We start from the raw sequence: 24,124 nt of genomic DNA, 5'->3' as shown, positions 1-24,124 counted from the left end.
AATCCGCATAATAGAGCCATTTGACCCGCCGGGGGAGGTTGGTGGTGCTGATAGCTGGATGGCTGACAACTTGAAGTTTTAATTGGGTCTCTTGTCGGGCGCTTACTCTGGTGGCGCCCCGCCACGAGGCGTCTCTAATTAACCGCACAAGTATGTGGAACACTGCCTCGGTGTCCCCCACCCCGGAAAGCCCATCACGCCACAACTAGAACCGAACCAGAACCAGAACCAGAACCAGAACCAGAAACGGCACCAAACCAAAACACAACAGAACAGAGTAGAACAGGACAGCTCATAAACATAATTCACAAACGAAAATTCAATTGGCCACAGCTTAAGCACTCGACTCGGCCATGGTCTTGGACTTGGGCTCTTGTAAGGGCGGTCAAAGTGCCATAAATAAATTAAACCCATTTAACATGCGTCATAAATTTATAAACAATACACCCAAAGCTAATTAGCCGACTCGAAAATTGCTACGACCGTGGCCAAAGTCGAGGATTGAGGGAGGAACCAAAGGCAAGAGGGGTGCAAGTGTTGCCAACTGCGGATGGGATTACTTTCCTTGGGGAGTGCTCACTGTAAGTACAGTGGAACGACTTGAGCTCTGTAGCTTGATGGTCAATAATTCAATTCTCATTTGAATGTATAAAATTACTGGAAAAGATTTTAAAATGTTTCATCAAAAATAAAATAGTTTTTGGAAATTACTTGTTTTTATGTGTTAAGGAATATTGTAATTTAAGTGTGATTTTATACACAATTTGTGTTTTTAGACACAACATTTTTGTTTCTTGTTAATTGTTCTCTTGGTTATATGATTTTTAACTGAAACAGAGCATTTTTCAATACGAAATTAATGGTTAAGGTTGCAGGCCACATAAGCCACTGCTGTGTGAGCCGAAACCATTTCCCATCTGGGTGAGAAGAAAAAGAGTTGTTTTTTGTTCGGGGTTTCAGTAGTCGAGAAAGCCACAACGACCACAGTTGTCCGTTAGCCATTCGCTTTGGGTTGTCTTTTTTTTTTTGGCCGTTTGGCTCTTTGGCCGTTTGTCTGTTTGGCTGTTTGGCTGGTCGCTTGGCTGACTTGCTTCATAAATAAAATGAATTCGTACTCAACCCGACAGCCATAAATAATAAAGTGCAAAGCACCACCGTCTCGGCCCACCTCGTAACACCCACTTCAAGTCCGAGTCTGGTCTGCTGCTGGTTTTGGCCAAGTCAATTTCCACAAAGGCAACACTTTCTGCTCGGCGAGTTTCAAGATTTACGCTGACACTTGGCAAGGGGCAGGGATTTTGGGGTTGCCATCGCCCAGGAAGGGTGCCCTGATGGCTCGAGCTCAGCTGTTTGTCATTTCCTGTGAATTATGTGGTGTTAGTTGGCCATGGATGCTGTTTCTGCCAGGGCTCGTTGACTACCGTTTTGTCTATGTCCAACTGCGGGTAGTGTACTGGGTTTAGGGTCCGATATGATACATAAAGATCGCAAAGAAAACTTCTTGTGCTCTTGAAAAGATTACTAACAAATCTATGCTGGAATTCAGGGTGCCTAGATACAAAGTAATTTATATCAAATATGTTAAAAGATATCCATCTGGGCCATATCATCCCAAATAATATTGTCTCAACCCCTTTGGAAAATATTTTTGTGTGCTACCCCAAAAAGCACTCTCCAATTCGACATGGCCCCCCTTTGTGGGGGCGCAGACATATTTTGCGCCGCCCATTAACATAACTCAATGTTCTCGTCGACAGACAGACAGCCCTTTTCGGCCTCCCCGGCTCCCCCCCCGCGGTCCATCGCCCCTTGGACTGTGCCAGGTCGTAAACATTTGCTTTCTTTGGATTTTAATTGGATTTTATTATGCCAGGCCGAAAGTTAGCTGGCTGATATATTTATGATTATTATGTTTGTGCCGTGTCTCTGGCCGTATTTCTTTATTCGGCTCTTGTTTTAGGCTTCCAGGGCAGCAAAAGCAGCCAAGTAGAACCGTGAAAGGAGTTTTGATGAGTGAGAATGACCATCTTAAATAGTATGGTATATTAACTAAAATTAATAATAATTAAAAGACGATTTGTATCTACTTACATTCTATGCGGTTTGTGGTTAGTATTCCTAGCGAATTCGAGTATCAGTGCCATATACATTTTCATTAAAAATTGAACTCCTAATATTTTTAAAAATACCATTTCTTTTTATTTCCAAAAATTACCATTTTATGTTAAGTCGAAGGAATTCCAGCCCTGCGCACAAGGCCCATTTTGTTTAATTGCCTGGATGAGCAACTAATTTGGACGCGGTTCAAAGGGGCAGCCGGCAAAACAGATCAAAATTTATATGGTTGCGAGCGATGGCGGTGCCGATGCATGTGTAGCGGCACTTAAAGAACTCCAGCCCCAACCAACTGGCCCACTCCATGTGGCGGTGCACCCATAATCCCATTTCCATTCCATTCCCGCGAACGGGAAGATAAAACGTGGCGCTCGCACAGTCCCTAAACGATGAAGAAAAAGAGGGGGGCGTGGCGGCGGTGGGGGCGGGGGCGGACCCGACGAGGCCACACATTTAAATTTATGCGGTTTTCAACTGTGTGCGGGGTGTGTGAGGGGGTGTTTCTGATGTTGCCTTTTGTGCAGTCAACAATTTTCATGCTTGAGCGATTGCCACGAAGGGCAGGGGGAAGGGGAAGGGGAAGGGAATTGCCGGAGGGACGAGGGACGAGGGACGACGGCGGACATAATTAGTTGAAACGGAAGCAAATTTATGTTTTGGCAGTTATGTTTAAATTAATGTTACAAAAATTAAATGCTCATAAATAAAACGAAATTTATGGCCCGACGATGGAGGGGACTTAGTGCCCAAGGTGCGTGGGCTTGTGGACTTGTGGAGAGGAGCGGTGTCCAAGGACCGAGGAGAAAGCCATTCCAAATCTTCCTAATGTGTGCAGAGCAATTTGTTCGAATGTTCGGTCTTGAGGCAAAGAATGCCATCAACGTGTTTAGAGTCCATTAATGGCCTCGAAACGCACTTAATACCCAACTGACACTGGAAGTGACAAGACGATTGTGGGGGTAAGGCTATAAATCGCTGGCACTGGATACTCGGAATCTATTGTGGGCATTAATGGGTGCGGTGAGTGATATTTTATGGGAAATAATTGCTCGAAAGTTCGGGACCCCATAAAGATGTTCTGAAATTATTTGAGAAACAACCGGAGAAATAATATTTGCTAGATTGCTCAATAACAAATATTTTTAGCGCTGACAAGAAGCATTTAAAAACAAAACTAATATTCTTAATTTGATTTTCAAGTCTGCAACATCACCATCACCATTCCACGATGACAGTTCACAAAAACGTTTGCCAAAGAGGAAATTTCCAAATTTCCTGATTCTAGCCAGCCTTCCGACATAACCAGTCCACAGAATTGCAGCCGAAGCGAGTGTGTTTGCCATAAGAGAACAAGAGAGAACGCTGTAGTCGAGTTTCTCGACTATCTGATACCCGTTACTCAGCGGGGTGCTACCGCACCAAAAACTGTCAGTGTGGAAATTTCCGGGGTGCTGTGTCCGGGGTGCGGGGTCCGGGGTGCGGGGTCCGGGGTGCCTGGTCCGGGGTGCGGGGTGTAATGAAGTACATGTAACAAAAACTTTACCAAAACAAGTTGGTGGGTGCGGGGTGTGGGGTGCGGGGTCCGGGGTGCGGGGTCCGGGGTGCGGGGTGCGGGGTCCGGGGTGCGTGGTGCTGGGTCCGGGGTGCGGGGTCCGGGGTGCGGGGTCCGGGGTGCGGGGTCCGTGGTGCGGTGTCCGAGGTGCGGGGTCCTTGGTGCGTGGTGCAGGGTGCGGGGTCCGTGGTACGGGGTGCGGGGTGCTGGGTCCGGTGTGCGGGGTGCGGGGTCCGGGGTTCGGGGTTCCTGGTCCGGTGTGCCTGGTCCGATGTCCGGGGTGCGTGGTCCGGGGTGCGTGGTCCGGGGTGCGGGGTCCGTGGTCCGTGGTGCGGGGTCCTTGGTGCGGGGTGCGTGGTGCGGGGTCCGGGGTGCGGGGTGCGGGGTGCGGGGTCCGTGGTCCCGGGTCCGTGGTGCGGGGTCCGGGTTCCGTGGTGCGGGGTCCTTGGTGCATGGTGCAGGGTGCGGTGTGCTGGGTGCGGAGTTCATATGATTAAATACATGTTTTTTGGCAAAACGATACAAATTTACAAGACCAATACAAAAATGAAAGAATATCAAAAACATTTTTCAAAAGTGTTGGCGTGGCAGTTTTGGGCGGTTTGTGGGCGTTAGAGTGGGCGTGGCAACATGAATCGACAAACTTGCGCTGCTTCTATGTCTCTGGAGTCGGTATGGTTAATCTCAACTTTCTAGCTTTTGTAGTTCCTGAGATCTCGACGTTCATACGGACGGACAGACGGACGGACAGACGGACATGGCCAGATCGACTCGGCTATTGATCCTGATCAAGAATATATATACTTTATATGGTCGGAAACGCTTCCTTCTGCCTGTTACATACTTTTCAACGAATCTAGTATACCCTTTTACTCTACGAGTAACGGGTATAAAAACCTTTCAAACTTTGCAACGCAATATGTCAATTACTTTCAACAAGGCTGCCAACTGTGTCCAGCACACACACGTATGTAACAGATGAATGAAAAATGAATTTAATTGCCCTATGTTGGGTGTCAACATTTTTGAAATGGGTTCGCATTTGTATCGCCGACCAAAAGCACATTCGGACCAAAGCCGGGCAAATAACTTTTTTGGGTCTTGTGAGGCATGTTGGCAACGTTGTTATGACAGTAACAGCAGTAAAAACGTTGACCTCTGACCGCCCACCGACCCACAAGTTGACGTTGACCCACATCAGCAGCAATTCGAAAAGTATTTTCATATGAATGGCAAACATTCAGCATTCAACATTCTTTGTGCGAATCAGTCAGTTTTAAAAGGGGCTTTGAATCGACGTCCGTCCGATTGAAACTGGGATTTCAATTGCGAGCAAAGTCAAAGTCGGTTTTCCTGTCCTTTGCAGGCGAAACCGCAAAGAGCAACATAATGAAAAGTGTTTGGTCATTTATTGTTTAAATGTCTGACAGCATGCTGACAGCCAAATGCCAAAGTAAGTTGTCACTGGTACTGAATGCTGAATGCGGAATGCTGAATGCTGCATGTTGGATGTTGGATGTTGGATTTTGGTTGGTGGAAGCTGGATTTTGGTTAGTGGCAGCAGGATGCTGAAGTGGATCGCAGTGGTGCGCAGTGGATGGACAGGGCCAAAATGTCTGGCCCTGTCAGTTGGACTGAACGAGGGCGAGAACTTTGAGTGAAGTCCTCCGGAATCCCGGGTTGCTCGAAACTTTCCCAGCGGTTCGCCTTCATCTTGTCGGCAGTGCAAAGTGCAGGCGACATTTGCTTTGATGTTCTTACTTGATTGACTTGCGGCTGCTGCTGCTTTTCGACTGGAAACGTTTCGGAGCATTTCGCTGGGTTAATTAAGCTGGCAAATCAAACGCACATTACGATTACGAGTGCCAGGCGAAGGCAAATGACTTGTGCGCACTCGGGATTCAAACCATTTTCCCCAACTCAACCAACTGATCAAACGAACTACTATAACTACAACGGGCTTACCCAGCTGGGATTCTCAGACAGTTTGCTGATGCACTCAGGATATTGAGATATAAATAATTGAAAGCTTAATGAAAAGGAAATATTAATGTGAATTTCAAAGGGGTATGAACAATAAGGTGGCGGGTTTTACTAGCCAACTATTTAGTTGTTACCCACATCTATGCATATCATCTTACTTTTTATATGTATCTTAATAATTTCAAGAGTGGATAGAGCTCCAGTATTTTATTGAAAAGTGCCCCATATCCAATCCAAATATCCAATCAACGAATGCATTGAAGTCAGCCCAACCATCACTTGCGGTCGTAAAACCAATTTTTGTTCAAGCCACTTAAAACGTGCATATCATTGGCTTTTTATTTTTATAGCGCTAACGTGCTTCAATATGGCAATATAATAACCTCCAACTGACAATAAAACATAAATAATTCGCAGGCCAAAGCCGCACATAAGCAACAACATAAACTATAGCCCAACAACAACAAAGTCGCTGTCCAGTCGCTGACTGCGAAGCCAACAACAACAACGGTAACAACAACAAAAGCTATGGCAACAACAATTGCGACAAGCAATTCTCGAATGACAATTGTAAAATGTTTAAATAAAATTTATGAGTGCCCAAATGTGTCGCCATATAATTTCATGCACTTTAACATAAAATTTATCACAATTTGTGTGTCGCATATTTCTTGTATTTCTTGTTTCGCCTTCCTTTTCCACATTCATTTTTCCGCATTTTTTTTCGGTTCACTTAAATAGTTTATATGGGTTTTTGGTCGAGAGCTGGTTTGGATTCTATGGGCGCTTTGCCCGGCGAAATAACAGTAATTGAAATTTATTGCACAATTTATCGCCCTGCCAGAATATTGAGAACTGGTGGACTGACAAGGGGCAGGCGAAGATACATAGGGGGATAGGGAGATAGATCGCTTTTGGTTCGCTTAACTCGCAGTTGTGTTCCTCGCTTTTGTGTGCGACATATTGAAATTTATGTCAATTTAAAAAGCAAAGTTGTCGTGTCAATCATAAAACTCAATTATCGCGCAAGCATTTGCCACATAGCGAATGCAGCGGCAATGGGGAGCAAATGGGGAGCGAAGGGGGAGCGAATGGGGAGGGGGCTTGACAACCGTCATCAGACAGCTTAACAACTCAATTGAAAAGTCATCTGGGGAGCGTTTTTACGCGTGTCTAGCTTACGGAGCTCCCCCGCAGACACCCGTGGACCACGAGAAACCCCCACACCATTCAGATTTGATTGCTGGCAATCCGACGTGCCCGGCTGATCATCATCAAAACATGCCACTTCTGTTTTGTTCGCTAATCGCCTCTCAATCGACCCGAAAGCCCATTTCGTTATGCGTTTTTTATGTTTTCTTTCATTCTTCTTATTATTATTTTTTTGGCTGGAAATTCCCCCCCTTCTGGCCCCCAAGGCACTTAAGTGGTTTGGACTTTTCTGAGTGGCACCTCGTTGACGCTGGTGGGTGCTCGTTCACTCACTGACTCTCACCGCTTGTTTCGAATATCAAGTCCATTCGAATGCCCTGCACAGCCCAGTAATTAGTGATTCGCTTGGGGAAGGGGCCAAGATTGAGGCACTTGAAGATCAAAGGCAGATAGCGATGGTCATTTGTCGATGTCCAACTACAAGTGGCTAAAAATGAAGATTGAGTGGAAGTGAGATCACTGGGGAAAATCACTCAGCTTGCTGCAGCTATTCAATATCTATGTTTTAGACAGATGCTTTAGACTGGAGAACAAAAATCTATTTAAATCTGTAAATAAAATGGTATACAGAACATATATTAGTTTCCAATCTCCAATGTCACCAACTTAAAAAAAAACTAAAGCAAATAATCTTTTATATTTAACAGCTATCCAAAATGACTGTCATCTGCACGGACGAAAACGCATAAGCTCTGCAGCGAACCGTGCAGGGTATTTGGAGAACAAATCTCAATTAAAACTGTCACAGTCACTCAAAACAAACTGTCAACTTTATTATTAATTAAATGTCAGATTATAGTCGGGCCTGACACACACACAAGCCCCGCCACTTGAAGCCCCGGATCAAGTACTAGGCGGGGCGTCATCCAAATCCACTGCCGTCTAAGGCGTCGCACACTCCTTTGAAGCCAGATCCGGAGGATAGACACCGTATCTGACTGTCTCTCAGTCAGTCAGTCAGTCAGTTAGTTAGTTGTTTGGTTGGTTGGTTACTGGAAACGCACCACCCCTTGTCACTGCCCCAATGAAATCCACAGATCAGTGAGCTGGAAACGTTGGCGGATTAGTGGACGTGTGCATAACGACTAATCGGAGTGGATTTCGAAAATGATTAGTCAGGCCGGCCATGATGGTCACCCCATGAGTGTCGCAAACGCAATCGCAATGAATATTTGGATTATCAGATAACCAGCATATAATGAGAATGGCGGTTAATTTAGATTTTTAGTGGGTTGCAATCGCGTTCAGAAATCACGCTATAAAGCGATTAAGCACTTGTTCGAGTCCGATCAGCACGATAACATCCATTGCCAGCAAAGTGTTATGTGTCAATCACTCATATCAAACTGGGAAAAAATAAGCACTTCGGAGAACTTCATAGCATTATAATACCCAGCACTTGAAAAAATGCAATCGAAGCATTTGCGCTGGACTTTGCTGTTAATTTTAGCTTTGGCTGCGGTTGTGGAGAGCTCTATTCTTGGATTCGGCACCAAGAAATCGGATAAGATTCCAGCTAAAGGAGAGGGCTCACCCCTGAACAAAAAACTATCGGCTGACTATATAAACGGGGTGCTCAGCATACAGGGTCGAATGCTTTTTAATGCGGTAAATAAGCCCTCATCTCTCAAACTGTATCGAAGTGCTCGGTATGTGCAGCCGCCTTAGGACTATTCGGATTATAAATCGAAGATAATCGAAACTTATATATTTTACCAAATAATAAATTTAACTATGACCATATAAAAGTTCTCTTTGGTTAGCGTTTTAATTAGGCAGTGGCTGAAGCTGCTTTAAATTACGAAGTCGGAAAGGAGGGACAATAAGAACCGCACGAGTGTCGCCACGGCTCCAAATAAACCAGCTACACTTTAACAGGCAAATAGTTCACGCCAATCAGCATCGATTAAGGCTTGGACACTCGTACAAAACCGCGATTAGTCCGGCATCTAACAGCAGTCATAACACCCCTTGGCAGCCGGGCACATGGTTAGCCAGATCGATTTACGATCAGCATCCAGTTGGCTGAGCAGCCGGAGCAGCCAGAGTTGGTGGAGAGCTGGCTGTAACCTCAACGAAGGCAACACCTTGTGTAACATTAATTTGAGCAATTTAAAAGAGGCCGGCCAGTGTCGGCCAGTGGCTACAAATCAATTTCAGCTTGACAACTTAACAGTCTAATCGAAAACAACAAAATGGTTGCCCCGCCAACACGCCGGCATTCGGGCCAACTCAATTGACCAGCTGTCCATGTAGAGTCCAAATATGACCTGTCCCCCGGACTCTCCGATCTTTGAGTCCATTGGACTCCTGACTGAATATACATATACTCCCTTCGTTGAGCTCCTTGTCGCACAGTAAAATTGTCATATTGCAAGCGCACGCAGGCGCAGCGTAAATGTTAAAAATTATAGTTAAACTCATAAATTACAGGCGTAGTCAGCCGTTGAAACCCGTTCTCCGTTCTCCGTTTTCCGATCGCCGATCTGCGATCTGCGATCGCCCCCCGAAACGAATGAACATGCCCTGACAGCTCTCCGGGTCTTTTAGACAATTTAAAGGCGGTTCGTACTCAATAAACCAAATTCCGCACATAATTAATCGATCCAGAGAGCCGGCTGCAAAAACCAGGCCCCCACTCTGTTTGTTAGCCTTTTATTTTTTATTTTTTACACAATATTTTGACTTTGGATGTGGGCTTGAGTGAGAGATGAGGAGTAGCGGCGGCGGAGGTGTGCGAGAGGCGAAACTTTTTAATAGTCGCGCCATAATCGTAAATCTTTTGTGTCCGACGCAGTGCAACGAACGACAGGGCCGACAAAGCCAAGGCTCGGATCAGGATGGATGGTATGGGCATGGTTATGGGGTCGGTGGATTGGGAAGGAGGGGAGCACTGCGGCAGCCATAAGACCGTGGGGATGGGGATGGCGATTGCCAACCCATGCCAACCCATACCACACCATACCTTGCCAAGCGAACCGAACGGCGGACCTACCTACAAACAAATCGGGCCAATGCTCACAACTTTATTTATCGCTTAAGAACACGGCCAGGTAACTGTCCCTCGCTGAGAAAGGGATTATTTCTCAGGTGATGAACACTGGCTTTGCACTCTGGGACCTTATTAGCTCAAGAAGATATTTGAAAGTATCTTTCAAATGAAGGAGTTCAAACCCTTTGATTTGGAACTACAATGATATCGGCCAATGATCCTTAAAGCCTTTTATTTTTGTCAGTTTTTTTCGGAACGCCACTTCGGCATCGATGGTTCAATGGTAGAATGCCCGCCTCCCACGCGGGTGGTCCGGGTTCGATTCCCGGTCGATGCATGTTTATATTTTCCTTTTTGTTTTAAGATTAAGGATAATCTTAAAGCCGTTGTTGTAGTTTTTGTTCGGTAATTTTGACCAAAGAAAATAAGAAGCATCGGTGGTTCAGTGGTAGAATGCTCGCCTGCCACGCGGGCGGCCCGGGTTCGATTCCCGGCCGATGCATATGATTTATTTTAATTCCCAAAAGAGTTTTTTATTTTTTTTAAATAATCCAATATACCTACATAAATATTGCATAATCAGGTATTTCTAATGCTTTTGGCTTGGTTTTTACCATAACTTGATCATTTGCAAAGATGTTTGCCAACTTCTTCGATAAATGGAAAATTTTATGCGGAAAAATCCATTTTCCTAACAGCATCGGTGGTTCAGTGGTAGAATGCTCGCCTGCCACGCGGGCGGCCCGGGTTCGATTCCCGGCCGATGCAAATAAATTTTTTGATTTTTTACCCTAAAAGTTTTACAATATTTTTACCCTATAAGCATATTTACAACCAACTTTATGTCTATTAAAGTACCTTTTTATATTAGATATTACCTGCGTGGAAGAAATTTCCAAAAATCCGCTTATAAAGTTAATCAGTACAGTAGCATCGGCTTTACAACTTCGTAGCTACTTAAAAAGTCGGCAAACTTCCAGGAATCGTGGTTGTAAAACTTAATCAAAGATCAGTTGGGAAACGATCACTTGATTCCGCGGACTCGTACTCGCATCCGTATCTTTTTCCCATTCACCTTGCGGACAGCAGTCCGAATGAGTCGAGTTGAGTTGTTTCCCCTGAAGAAGGCGCGCACCATGAATAGAGTTAGGATCATGGTCAAATGAGCAGCCTTAAGCAGTATAGTATCCCCAAGCAAGCCCCTCTTGTAAGCCAGACTTGTGTGCGCATTATTCAAATGCCCATCTAAGTATCTGTCGCTGTCGCCGGCTTTGTATCTGTATCCGAGTCCGTGGAAAAGTCAAAGCGAGCGCATGCCAAACTACGTAACCCAACGAAAGAAACGAAACGAAACGAAACGAATCGTCGAGAGAGAGAGAGACAGCGACAACATGGAGAACTGTCAGTTGGAGCTGACATATAAACTGACAGTTTGAAATTGAGGTTTTCTCCATGCTGACAGCGTAACACGTCAACTTAAGGAGGCATGAGGCCGACCGAAGTGCCTGTCCAGATACAAATAGACAACCGGGGCACCGAGGAGTGCGCGACTAGCCCATGTAAAACGAAAAGATAGTTAAGGCTCCGTAGGAGCGAGATGGAGATAAAGACAGAGAGAGGGAGCCACAAGCTATCGCAGACAGCAGCCGTAGACAGCAGGCAATTTGACAGCTTAAACACACGAGCATGTCAAAATGATATGATCGCTAAGTGAGCGCAAACACACAAAAGCCCAGGACAGTATACAAAGATATAGCCAGATGAATGCAAAACTAGCGGGGTGGGGCTGTTAAAGTACAGTAAAACATGCCGACGTGAATAATAATGTTAGGAACGGAGTTGGGAAGGAAGCTGTCAAAGAACAGGAGTCTTTTTTGTAGGATGATTTCCGTTTAACTTATATAAAACCTGTTAATTTAAAAAATCTTTTTTAAAGCTTTAGAATTTGGAACTCTTTTGTGACATAATTAACCAAAAATATATAATTAAAAACCACAAAGGTTATAATATTGTATGTTCAACATAAACCAAGCCAACAGCAGCAGTGAAGCCTGTACTTTACCATATTATACCAAAATCCAATCCTAGCCAGCCTCAAGTGTTGCATCTTCTTTGCGCTGCTGCACATCGGGTTCTTTAATAACAAACACACAGCTCGTCGCTCGGACAAAACTTTTGCCTGTCAGCGCTGGTTCCAAGTGGAGCCCGACTTCAGAGTTGGGGTTTTTAGGTCTTGGTCTGGGTCTGGGTCTGGGCTATATGCTGGGCATCTGAGACGGGGTCTGAGACGGAGCCAGTGTGTGTGCCTGGGTAACTTATCTCGGCTTTCAGTGTCAGCATGTTGTAGCTGTTGTGCGCTCGTTCGGAGGTTCGGAGGTTCGGCGTGCGTGTTGCTTTTCATGTTTACATTAATAAAAGTCAAAGGTTCTCGAGACTGACATATTGTAATTTATGTTTAGTGACAGCTTTATATCGGCGCAAAAAGAACTTTAATCACTTGTTATTTAGCATAAATGAGTTGCCTCCTCTCGCCTCTCGGGATGACTTGCGGATGAGTGGAATTGATTTGTTACTTTGGGATCGGGTAACCCATCTGAATATGCAATCTCTCAGACGTGTGATGACCGCATCGAGGATTGCATATGGAATACGTCTACGAACTATGTAATATACATATGTACATACGTAATAAATAGTATTTTATTTTATTTTATTGAATACTCTTTGTGCGCTGACGGGTGTGCAAAATTGAATAAGCTGCCACTTAGAATGGGGGTCTCTTGTCAGTTTTGTGTCAAAATAAATGAAGTTAAATGACAGTTTAATCAAGGCGTCAGGCAATGTCAGAGCATCATCAACCCCGTGGCACCGTCATTATCGTCATTCCTTCTATATATGTACATATGCACGTTTAGTCAGTCAGTCGGTGAGTTAGTGAGCTAGTGAGTTAGTGAGTCAGTTGGTGGGTTAGTCATGTGTGTGCCCCTGCTCGAACACGAGGAACTATTGTAACCCAACTGCTGTTGCTGTTATGCTGACTGCCTGTGACTTGTGTAATACATATCTGGCGAACAATGCAAATCCGTCGGGCAAGTACGTACACTTTTTATATATAGCTTCTCTTGGCTTGTCATTGTCAGGCATTTGGCGAGAGACGTTTGTAAGTGCATTTGCATTTTGCATTTGGCGCGTTGCAAGCTGCAAATGTTTCTGACACTTGACAGCCAACGCACTGACAGCTATAAAAATGTGCGATAAACTAGCAGTACATGGCCAAAAGCATGGCACAAAATACTGTGCAAATCTGGAAAAACTTAAAAATAAAATGCTTGTTTAAAAACTGAAAATCCTCCAAAAATAATCAAGCTACTTCTAGCATTGAAAAAGGAATGTGCATCAATCAAATTTACAAATTCCTGTTACAAGTTGCAACCTCAAAACCAATTTATCCAGATAGACCAAATCATCTGGTAATTATTATCAGCGGGATGTGTTTGTTGTGGCTTTAACCGGCCCGCAGATCGACCGACTCCCGCGTAAATATAGAAAACCAAATAAATCTTCTCCGCTCTTTGAGGACGCCGTCTTCCTGTGGTGGGGAATACATCTGTACATCTGTACATCTGTACTCTTTATGCCGCATCATCGTCGGCAAGAAGTTGTTTACAAATGAATTTAATTGATCAATCAAAGCGAGTGAAGATCAAAAAAAAATTAAAAGGAGAAAGAAATAAGATCAAAGCAACGCGGAGCCCAAAACAGACAAATGCCGTACAAGCAGCGACAAGCCGAACATGCGGCAATCAGCCAGCAAGGGGCAACACCACAAGCACATTAGACATGTTCCTCGCTCGTTCAGTCACTCACTCACTCAGTCAGTCATTCAGTCACTCAGTCATCCAGTCATCCAGTCACTCAGTCATTCAGTCAGCCATTCCGATCGCTGGGCGTCCATTTGGCCCCACCACTCCAACTTCCACTCGAAGATTCATTGCATCGCACTGCATCCAATGTTGTTCGCTGGCGTTGTTTTGATTGGTATCACTCAATGAACTTTGATTGTTGTAAATGTAATTAATCAATAACACAAACATTTACACAACAGCCAACAAACGGAGAGCGATGTGGCCTGGGGCACCATCAGCATCTTAATCAACAGCAATTGTGCTGGGAATCGATTGGAGATTGGAGATTGTTGTGACATTGGGTCTGGTCTTGCCACGTCTGGACTCGGTCAATGTTTGCCAAGTTGGGATGGCAGATAAATTCGAAAATGTGGTGTCTATATGAAGAAAGATTCTATATGTACTGACTATGAAGAGTTATTATCTAGAGTATTAATATATGAATATGTAATAGCAACTATTCTTTTAAGTCAAAGTTTCCAATCAGATTCCATGTATTTAATAAAATATGTACTCAATTTTATGTTAATAAGACCCTATGAACAGGTTTAAAGGGCTGCAGTCAATATCAATTAAATAGTTCATAACATTTCCATACGTAATAGATGCTATTAACTGCTTCAACTGGAATGCGATTACGTTTTAAATGTTTGTTTAAAAATCAGCTTATAAAATAGATGCCTCTCCTATCCATTTAGTCATCGCTACTGTTTTAGGCCATTGATATCAATTATTCGTGCACCGGTTTTGGGACTAATTACACCTGCTTTGCCTAGCCATTCAATGGAACCAGCTCACTCTTTAAACGTCATTACATAAATTAATTGCCAAACCGTGTGCATAATTTTAATAAATATTATAAGTCCCAACCTCCGGTGGCCAACAACAAACAAAAGTTACTGCGACTAAACATCCGGCGGAGGTCACGGAGAGCAGCATCCAAAATCCCATAAATAAACCAACCGAAGCGAACCGATCCCCAGTGAATTGAGCTGAAAAATGGTTTACAAAATATTTTATTTTATTTTGTTCCATTGCGATAAGGCACAATAAGTGGCAAGGAGTGGGTGTGCGAAATCTGCGCCACAACAATAATAGCTGAAAAATTTGTAAATATTTCATAAATGGGACATAAATTAACACAACTAATGCCATAAACTACAGCGGCGGCAGCAACAATAACCACTGTTGCCATGATTTGTTGCACGATAATTGCAGCCAGTTGCAGTAGCAGTGTGGCAGTGTCAGTCCCGACAAACTTACGAACACGAAAAATAGTCGCAAAAGTTGACATTTTCGCTCGCTTTATCTAAATGCACTAAATAAACCGCACACACACAGATACCGCAGCACATGTGCATAATGTCATTTGTTCACAATTTATCGGTGGCCCCACAAAATGTGAAAGCCAAAACGACAAAAAAAAAAAGAGCAGCAACAGGGGATATCGGGCGGCAGCATAAATATTTTAATATGATTTACAAGCGGATGCAGTCAGAGCTTAGACTCGAATTTCGAGTTTGGTTCTGGCTGCACTCTTTTTGTTTACCCATATCTATTAGATACTCATAGCGAGGGCACTGCACTATATGCGAGTATATTTTATAAATGGGCTTTCCGCAAAAACAGGATGTTTTTGATAACGTGGAGGTTTTCCGAGAGCCAATGCAGTTGTCGGACATGAAATATGGATTAGCCGAAAATTATGCATATGTACATTATACTTTGCCGGCTTTTGGGATAACAGCAGAGCATTAGTATTTAGTTTAATATTTATGTTTCCGATATGTTAATTTAGTACTTAAAATTGTCCAGTGCTGTTCATGAAATTGTCAACTGATGCAGAATTATTACTCTGACCAGGAAGTTCTAAACAACCATTGAAACATTTAATACTAATGTTTTTAATAAATAAGTTACATAAGAGTTCATGATTGGTTCACTAAAATATGGAACAGATTATCAACAGAAATATGTTTTCATTGTATTAGGTGCCATCCTAGGAAATGACAGAATTTATCTATTTACCTGTCGAAGTTATCAAACCATACATACTTAGGAAATCGATATATACAGTTCGCAGAGGAAGAATAAATATTATCTGAGAACCATTTGAATGATACGATAGTCGCCTTCAGGAACTTGAAAAACTTTCGAAAGCTTCATTCAGGAAGCTATATAGGGGTAAAAGTGCTAATCTGGGGGAACTTACATAGAAGGTGGGACTTGGAGTATGTGAGAAATAAATAAGTCACATATTTGTTAAGGTATAATTTTAAATTTTTAAAAATTTGCCGTCATCCACAAAAACGTTGTACAGGAATGGCTATTAGCCATTTAATCGATTGAACAACAGTGCTACGTTTACTTAGAAGACATATTTGCAATTAAAAATACAGGAATACAACAATAATTTTTAAACGAACTGTGAAGATAGTGCGAAGTTCATAGAAAGAAATTTATACGTCCTTTTCACCGATCTTATACGGCAACTTTCATATTCAACGAACGTGACGTCTTCTAATTTTGCATAACTCTACTTAATTTATTTAAACAAAGGTTCACAGTTCCAAATGTTTAATTAAAGTAAATTAAGTAGGCTACTAAGTCTGTAGATCTAATATTAAATACACCAACATTAAATACACCACCAATGAAAAAAATATTTAGTAATTAATGTCCATAAATATAAATATAGCTTATAAGATAGATAATTACAGTTATTGCTCTCATTTCTAACGATTTGTTTTTTAATTGCCCGTAAATGCTCTATTATTGGGTATTGTTTTATGCAACTTTAATCAGTTTAGAGTTTTTAAAATATTCAAATTAACGTTCTCGCTCGCTGAGACCAAAAGGTGGCAGCTACATGAGTCAGTTTACGTGATAAGAAAATTACTGGTTACACTTATTAGACAGCAACATGTCAGAGATAGCAGGCGGCCCCGGAGAAACCCCGGCAAACAAAGGGCGTGCCCCGAACGACTTCCTCATCAACCGCACCAGCACCCCCAACACCCCCAACAGCCCCAAAACCCGCAACACCCGCAACATTCAGACATCGTTTGCCCCTCGCTCGCTGTGCGGTTCAGTTCGCTGGCAAATCTGAAAGTGTAATAAATTTTAAACAATGCGGAAAATTTACGGTGATTTTCGCTGACATGCCCACTTCTGAGCTTTTCGGGCAGAGGCAGCAGCAAATGAGGCGAGGCTATACGGTATGGGTATGGCTTTGGGTATGGGCATGGGTTTGGGTATGGGAATGGGTCTGGGTCTGGTACATATAGAGGGCTGAAGTGTTGGTAGCATGTCTCGAAAGTCGACTCGCGTCGAGTTGGTGGCGGTATATCAAAGAGCTTTTGTTAACCGCCCCCTCGAGTGGAGTGGAGGATAAATGTGTAGACGGAGACGACGTCACAAACTGTTGAAAGCGCAAAGTGAAAGATATATGACTTCAAGTAGGTGTAATCACACTCACACTGGTTAACTGCCACACACATGCGGATAGGTATAAGATCCTAAGTGACAGGCATGCACGCATTCGGGAATACCTCGCACCTTAACAGGAAATAACTCTAGATATTACCTATAGATTTTTAAAGCTCAAAATATTTAATAAAATAGTAATAGAACATTTGATAAGGATGAGTCAGTTTACACGCATCAATAACTTCAAAGCCAATGTAAGTTAAATATAAAGCCCGGGTAATCACAAACTAAATTTCCATTTGCAAGCTCCTGCCATTTTAGGCTTTGAAAAAGTAGTTGGACCCCGTCCAAGGGTATGGAAATTGCACTGTTTTTTTTCGCTAAAGAGGAAACTCGCTGACTGCTTTACGCTGAGAAATTACTTGGCCCATGGGTTTTCGTTGTCTTTCGGCGAGAATTCCCCCACCCAATGCATAAATTCTACAATTTTCTTTTCGGGCGAAGGCAAAGGGTTTACCTTGGCCGCTCTTGGCCCAACTCACGTTGGCTTCTCCTTTCCCAGCCGTTACTAGGTCTTGCCATTATTATTTTTGGCCGCCCTCCTCTGGTGCCTGAGTGTTTGCGCCGTGGCAGAGTATGCGTGAAATGCGATTTATTGTTTTCGTTAAAAAGATTTATTATGCCCTATGCATGAACCCGAAACCAGCTCAGCAGTCCCATTCTCTAACCCCTGTTTTCCCTGGCTTTATTTGAAAAGTTTGCAAAAATCGTAGCCCCTCGGTAAAGTGGGCAGGGACTCGCAGATAACAAAAGGTTTATTATTTGGTGTCTAACAAACGTTGCGTTGAAGTCTACTAAGCTGCTTTAATCAACAGGATTACCCGTGATTGACCGCATATAGAATAAGATAAAGGCATTGCGTCAAACACTGAAGCAAATGGAAGGCTATTTGGTTATCAATAATGCAATGAAATGGTGATTGGTAAATTCTACAAAAACATTATTGAAAGTTAGTAAAAAAAAGAGATAATACTGGATTCAGTTTTCGTGAGATTGATGGCATACGGAAACTATAAGTTGATGTCCAGACAGAGATGAAAGATATGCTACCATCGGAAACACAACTGCTCCAGAAATGCAAACCACTTCAAATCCACTAAGTGCCATCGATATCCGGGCATCAATTACAATTGCCAATCCACTCCCCTCTGGCAGTCACGCCCCCTCGATTGGAAACTGTTGAACTCCCTGACCACCACTGACCCCCAAAGAGATGCCGCCTGACTCCAGACTCCAGAATCCCAGCGGTCGGGGGCCTTACTTGGGATCGGGATCAGAGCATGAAGTTGGGAGTCGAGAGTCGGGAGCCCGGAGTCAGCGGGTACAAATTGCATTCGCAAGACACTCGTACACTTGCCACTCCGCCTGCCCCATCAGCTTGGATGCCCCAGCCGCCCAGCTGGCGCTCAGCCGCACAAACGTCAGAGCACATTATTGTAAATTGAACTCAATTACCAGTGACAGCAGACAAATTGAAGTGGAAATTGAGATCTTCTTTTGGGCGAAGAAGGCGGTGATGCCAACGCGAATCGCTGAACGACGAAAAGCTTATAAAAGAATGACGAAAAAACTTAATACTTCCCAAAAATAAGACATAAATATACATTTTTCAAGGGAGAGATTCGCACAATCGTTAAGTACTCAGCACTAATAAGCCATCTCAGAAGAAACAACGAGTATTTAATGACAGAAAAAATGTATATTATTTATAGCTTAGAACGGAATATGTACACATTTTTCTATTTACAACTTTTGGGATCTAAATTGAATTATTTGAAGAATTACTTCTCGGTAATTACGATACCCCACCAATAGAGTACCTAAGGAAAAAAAATCAGACAAACTAATTCACTTAAAAACACTTTGGTCTTGACGGGGCCCAGAATGTGGGCCTTCCCTTGAACATCCACCCCAGGATTGTGTGTCTGGCAGTCTGTGAAATGTCATTTGTCAAATGCACTTTGTGTCACTGTCCGTCTGTCGCAGTTCCCATCATGACTTCTCAGACCCCGTGCTTGATGTCCAAGTGTCACAGACATGCGGGTGAATTTGTCAAGATTTTATAAAAGCGAAATTGGTGGTGAACGGCGGGTGGGGGGCTGCGTCCTGTGGCTAATTTATGAGTCAATTAGTCTGACGGCCTGGCCGTGCATAAATATTATTAATAAATAGAGCTTTGGCCAAGGTAACGTAAACAGCATACTGCTATACTGAGTGCACTCGGACATCCTAGAGTTATTTTGCTAATCGCGCGAGTTGCGTTTATTGTGTCTTTGCTTTATGGTCCATTCATTTTGGCACAAACTCTCCGCCTCAGAGGCAAGTGGTAAACACAATTGCAGCCAACATTGTTGCACATTTACACTGAGAAGAAATTTCTACATATCCAACGCACTCTGACAAAGCAATAACAGTGCAGGATATTCAGTGCACTTATGCTTTCTTAGGAACTATTCAAAGTTCAAACTGTATTTTTAGAATGCATCCAACATATCTACTTCTTGTAGCCTTAGTTTCAGTGCATGGGACTGTGGCACAGAATGCTTCGTTGGGAATTAAGTGCCGAGTTGGCTCATATTTTATAGCCAAAACAAATGCTTGCAATGGGGTTAATGTGGTGGGCGCGTGTAGATCATTATAAACGCCAGCTGATATTTATAAAAATACACATTCGAAAAAGCAATCAAATCAAATCAACATGAAAGGAAACTGTACAAGTTAATGTACAACATATCTGCTTTAATGAAAATTTATGACTATAATAAAAACATCGAGGGGAATGCAGCTTGGTGTCAAACGTGATGAAAGAGTGAGCAAAAATGTGGAAACGTAAGAGTGATTGAGTATGAAACTCAGTCGCATTTTTGGCTAGAGCGCTGGAGCTAAAACCGAAAAGCTCCTTATCGCTTCAACAAGCTCTGCTCCGAGCTCACACAAATGTGCAGCCGATAAAAAATGTATAAAATAAATACGTTCACGTGGCCGCCACATCCTTCCCATGTTGCCATTGCACAACGCAGTAGGGACCCATTTTGCCATCGGCCATATAACACACCCTAACACAACCAACAGCGCCAAGGGCCCCCAAACAAATCGAAGCAATTTACGAAAATGTAGAAAATGTCATTGGGCTGTCAGAATGCATCGTTGTTGTTGACATGTGACCATCCCTACATGCCCCCCCGCCTCTTGGGTGCAAAAATATGGTAGAAATTGTTATAAAAATCCACAGTGCAACGTATAACAAATTGCACAGCAGCAGCAGCAGCAGAAGCAGCAACAACTCTGCTGTTTCTGACAGCGAAAGCATTGTTGGCTGACAGCTCGAAAAGGGCTCGAAGAGGGCGGCGGGGTGTTGTGTGACTACGAGCCAAACAGATAGTGCCACACAGCGTCAGGAGAGGGGAGGGGGGTGGCAATGGGAATGGGGGCAGGCTCTGAGGAGGGGCACACTAACGTAACGTAACGCAGCAACGTAACACAAGGGGCAGCATGGGTGTTGCCTCTGTTCTGTCACTGCTGTTGGCCGTTAAATTAATGGCCAGTGGAAGTGGCAGCTGAGTAAAGAGAAATGCAACACGGAATATGTAATATGCACATGTGTTGGCTTGCGTACACCAAAGAAACGAGGATATTTTCGACGAATACCTACCGCCAGTAACCCAAATTGGGAAAACCGTTTGAAATTTCGTTTTAATTAGGGCCTCTCTAAAACGTTACGGAAAACTTCACTTCTCGATGAGAAGAGCATCCTGTAGAGTGTAGAGCATCCTGGTACTTAAAACTGAAGAATGGTGTTCTTAAGAAATATAAATGTGCTGGTATGCCTAAGAATAAAATGATCTTGTAAAATATAGACCTTTCCAAAACGCATATCTTAGAAGGGTACGCTATATTCGAGTTCCTCGACTATCAGATACCACTGACTCAGCTTGTGGAAGTGCGAAGGAGTATAATTTGTTTTAAACTGAAGTTAAGGTTAAATCGCTTTGCTTTGAAGGAAATCGTGGTGAGTTGCTTGGCATGACTTTTCGGTAACCGCCAAGGTTTCGACTATTTTGAATTTTCTCCATATTCCCGCGAGTCCTGGCAGTCGTCTGGGTTTCGCAGCTGATGTTTGGCTGTTGTCTCATTTAAAATGTGAGTAGCTCTCAACATTTAACTGACAATGAGTTGTTGGCTGTTTCGCCGCCGACTGGTTGGGCTTCGTGCTGCGTTGCACCGCTGGCAGCCAAGTGACAGATAGCGAGTCCCAGGCAGGCTGGCAGGAAGCGACTGAGACTGGGACTGGGACTGAGACAGGAAGACCGAGGAGCCGGAGGACAATGGAGCAGAGAAAAAGGAGATCCTGGCGGCGGGCTGGCAGGAAGAGAAGAGTAAGACGAGTAGCGCGGGGCAATCAGGCATTGCGAGAAGATTGAGGGGAGGAGTCGTGGCGTTCCTTTGTTGGCCTTTTCTGCTCGGCCTTCAGTACGGCTTGATCGTAATTGTGAGTGACAACGGCTTGATGCCTGATTATGATAAATGAATTGTTAAATTGAATTAGGTGTTGCCGCGCTGCTGTCACTCACAAACCGTCGTCATATTTCCCTCAATTCCCGGACCAAGTTCCTTTTTCTTTGTACCCTGTAATCAGTAGGAAGAGGAGTATGTCGCACTGGAACATCAGTTCAAAGGGTTAGGTACGTAAGTATTATACACTTTTTATGCTTCAACTGAAGGAATTTGTAATGAAACTTTCAATATGTTATAAAGTAATATCATTACATTTATAAAATGTAGAAACAAATGAAATGATTTTTAGTTTATTCTTTGGTGTTACTTATAATATAAGTGGTATTAATGGGTCGAGAAGTTAGATTGCTGGTTGTCTTTCTTTTGGTTTTGCTCTTCGCAACTCCTGCCACCACTTTACATTGAAATTGCATGAAATTTGATATTTTTCAGCGCTTGTCAACGGGGCCAGGAACACAAAGGGTTGGGCTGGGCTTGTCAGATGATGGACATCCTGCCTGGAAGGGTTGTTTGGCAGGGCGGGAATGGTTCAAAATCTGGCGACAATTGTTGTCTGTCGCGGTGTGGTGTGCTCGGAAAATTAGCTCAGGTTACCTTAATTATGGGGTCTCCTGGTGCCTGCGAATCCTGAGAGCTTTGTTTGTTTGCGTTCATGAGTAGTTGAGCTCTGGTTTCTAATAGGCTCTTAGATGTTTGAGTTGTTTGAGTTCACAGAAGTTAATAGACGGCTGTCAGTGGTACTCGTCTTTCACGTTTGGACAACCTGGGAATTCTGGGAATTCTGGTCTGCTGGACCATATCATAAATTAATATAACAGTTCTTATTCATATGATATTTTTGAAACTATGAGCTTAAGTTGATCAATTAATTTACAATCTCCTGTCTATTTTTAGCACTATAATTAATTTGTTTGACCTAAGCTTAATTTTGAGTATTTTGGCAGGTCAAATCGAGCAGCATCGGTGGTTCAGTGGTAGAATGCTCGCCTGCCACGCGGGCGGCCCGGGTTCGATTCCCGGCCGATGCAAACACAACTTTTTATAACTTTATTTTTATATTTACTGCAATATTTTTATATTTATTGTTTATTTGCTAACACTAATAAAAATCACTACGGAATCGTTAGTTGAAACCTGTTTACCCAACTCTTTTTTCGTTGGTTACATTCGTAATCCGGTTTTACCATTGTAAAAGGCGAAGAAGATTTTTGCGAAGATTCGCGTCTCGTTTTTTGCTTAAAGGAAAATTTAAAGTCGGAAAATATTAGTTTTCCTAACAGCATCGGTGGTTCAGTGGTAGAATGCTCGCCTGCCACGCGGGCGGCCCGGGTTCGATTCCCGGCCGATGCAACTTTATATTTTAATAATTATATTAAATTACTGAAAAATATTATAATATTTTGGCTAATGATTATTTCTTATCTATTAGTATGTTAAGCAAAGGATATACCATTTTATACAATTTTTTACGATTTCTTCGCCCAGATAGTTTATGTGGCGCTGTAGCTTAAAAAAAGAATACTATAAAATGTCAAAAAATCTATTATGCATCGGCCGGGAATCGAACCCGGGCCGCCCGCGTGGCAGGCGAGCATTCTACCACTGAACCACCGATGCTTCTTTTTTTAAAGCGCCGAAAATCGCCATAAAAAATAGGTGAAGCTATTTTAATCCTATTTTAATTAACTAAAAAATAAAGATTAAATTACCCATAAAGATAGTAAGCACTATTATCGAATCTCTAGGTTTATAATCATTTTAATATGTTTTTACTACCTCCTGTATGAAATTGACAATATAAAAAATGTCCCTTAGGCAACTATTTTCCACAAAAGTCACACCAAAATATTTTCTAGCTGTCGTTCAATTTTGCTGGCTAATCAAACCACACACCTACGCGAATGTCATTCATTTTCATGCAGACTGACAGTAGCTGACCAGCACTCGGTTCCCTCATTAGTGTGGCCCATTCAGTCACTCATCACTCACTCGAGCGTCGTGTTTTTGGCTGGATAATATATCACGGGGCTCATGGTCGCAGGGATGCGTAGGAAAATGGGAAAGCTGAAGCAGAAAAATGAACGAACTTGTTGAAAATCACACCTAGCTGGGCGGAGATCCACTGGCCCCGAAAACTTCTGGAGGGGAATGCTGGGAGGTGTCACAGCAAAACAGCTACCAGCGACAATGACAACGGTTCCACATTGTTGTCACATGTCACCCGACGCTGGAAAAGATGACACCACTCTGCGGAGAACGGCAGGAGGAGCAGAGGGGATGAGCGTGAAATACGAGTCCTTCGGCATGTAGCGCAAAATGAAATGGGCGAAAAATGATGAATGACAAAATTATACAGCAAAT

At 43.2% G+C, this 24,124-nt stretch overlaps 6 non-coding genes across 6 annotated transcripts; 5 read left to right on the top strand and 1 right to left on the bottom strand.

The window, feature by feature from the left end:
- The first annotated feature begins 10,120 nt into the window (after positions 1-10,120).
- Positions 10,121-10,191, top strand: Trnag-ccc. The gene has a single exon. It is a non-coding gene; the product is annotated as a tRNA-Gly (tRNA).
- A 94-nt stretch (positions 10,192-10,285) lies between these two features.
- Positions 10,286-10,356, top strand: Trnag-gcc. Its single transcript has one exon. It is a non-coding gene; the product is annotated as a tRNA-Gly (tRNA).
- A 195-nt stretch (positions 10,357-10,551) lies between these two features.
- Positions 10,552-10,622, top strand: Trnag-gcc. The gene has a single exon. It is a non-coding gene; the product is annotated as a tRNA-Gly (tRNA).
- Positions 10,623-22,720: 12,098 nt separating this feature from the next.
- Positions 22,721-22,791, top strand: Trnag-gcc. Its single transcript has one exon. It is a non-coding gene; the product is annotated as a tRNA-Gly (tRNA).
- Positions 22,792-23,042: 251 nt separating this feature from the next.
- On the top strand, positions 23,043-23,113 carry Trnag-gcc. Its single transcript has one exon. It is a non-coding gene; the product is annotated as a tRNA-Gly (tRNA).
- A 196-nt stretch (positions 23,114-23,309) lies between these two features.
- On the bottom strand, positions 23,310-23,380 carry Trnag-gcc. Its single transcript has one exon. It is a non-coding gene; the product is annotated as a tRNA-Gly (tRNA).
- Between the last annotated feature and the right edge of the window lie 744 nt (positions 23,381-24,124).

The sequence above is a fragment of the Drosophila santomea genome, chromosome 2L, assembly GCF_016746245.2.
Source record: "Drosophila santomea strain STO CAGO 1482 chromosome 2L, Prin_Dsan_1.1, whole genome shotgun sequence".
NCBI lineage: Eukaryota > Metazoa > Arthropoda > Insecta > Diptera > Drosophilidae > Drosophila > Drosophila santomea.
This window is presented reverse-complemented; position numbering and strand designations above follow the sequence as displayed.